Here is an 890-nt window from a genome sequence, read left to right on the forward strand (position 1 = left end):
ATCTCTCATCTACTATTACTATTCCGTCTTTCAGGATTAAGTGGTGTGATTTTTAAATAAAATGAATGTTTCTTCTTTGTGATATAGTAGCAGGCTGTTTTTATTCGGCAATTATTTATCGGCGAGTCTATAGGGGGCAGATGGGGGGGCGGAGGTAAGGGTCATGAGATGAACAGGGATGGGTAGTCATGGGATGGATATGGGGGGGGGAGGTAGTAGTCATGAGAGGGATGGGGGGGGGGATAGGAGTCATGGGATGGATCGGGAGGGGGGGGGGCAGGGAGGTAGCAGTCGTGGGATAGATCGGAGGGGGGGGGGTAGCAGTCGTGGGCTATAATGTCCCTTTATCTCTCCGTCGGTTGTGGTGACGAAGGGCAACACGAGACGCCACTTCAGGATACTGGCAGGAGGCATCGTCAGTTTTGTTGCTGTTGTTATCGCTTAATTGCATTTGTCTGTTGATTTCCGTGCTATCTCGTTGAGTATTTGTCTGCTGCATTTTTTTAATCGTTTTGTGTACTTGTCTCTTGCAAGTGGAACAGACTTCGTGGTTTTATGGAGTGCGGTTGTCCGGGTGGAGTGTGTCTGTCCGTGTGTTTACGTGTGGGTCTAGGTGTGTAGATTGCCACATGTGTAAGTACTGAGTCATTCGCGTTTAAGAACCTGTCGTTAGTGGATTAGACAAGGCACTTAACTCGAATGACTACGGTCGTAATGGTTGCGGATATTTGCCATCATTCTTGCCATACTTACGGCACAGTCCCGTGGCTGTAATGGAGCCAAACACTTACCCAGGCTTCGCACGCCACTCTCTCTTCTACCTTCTGTCTTTCTCTGCTGTTCTCCCTCCTTTCTATATTCTCCTCTTCCTGTTTTCTTCTGTCTACTTT

This window comes from Penaeus monodon, chromosome 33, assembly GCF_015228065.2.
Source record: "Penaeus monodon isolate SGIC_2016 chromosome 33, NSTDA_Pmon_1, whole genome shotgun sequence".
In the NCBI taxonomy this organism is placed as follows: domain Eukaryota; kingdom Metazoa; phylum Arthropoda; class Malacostraca; order Decapoda; family Penaeidae; genus Penaeus; species Penaeus monodon.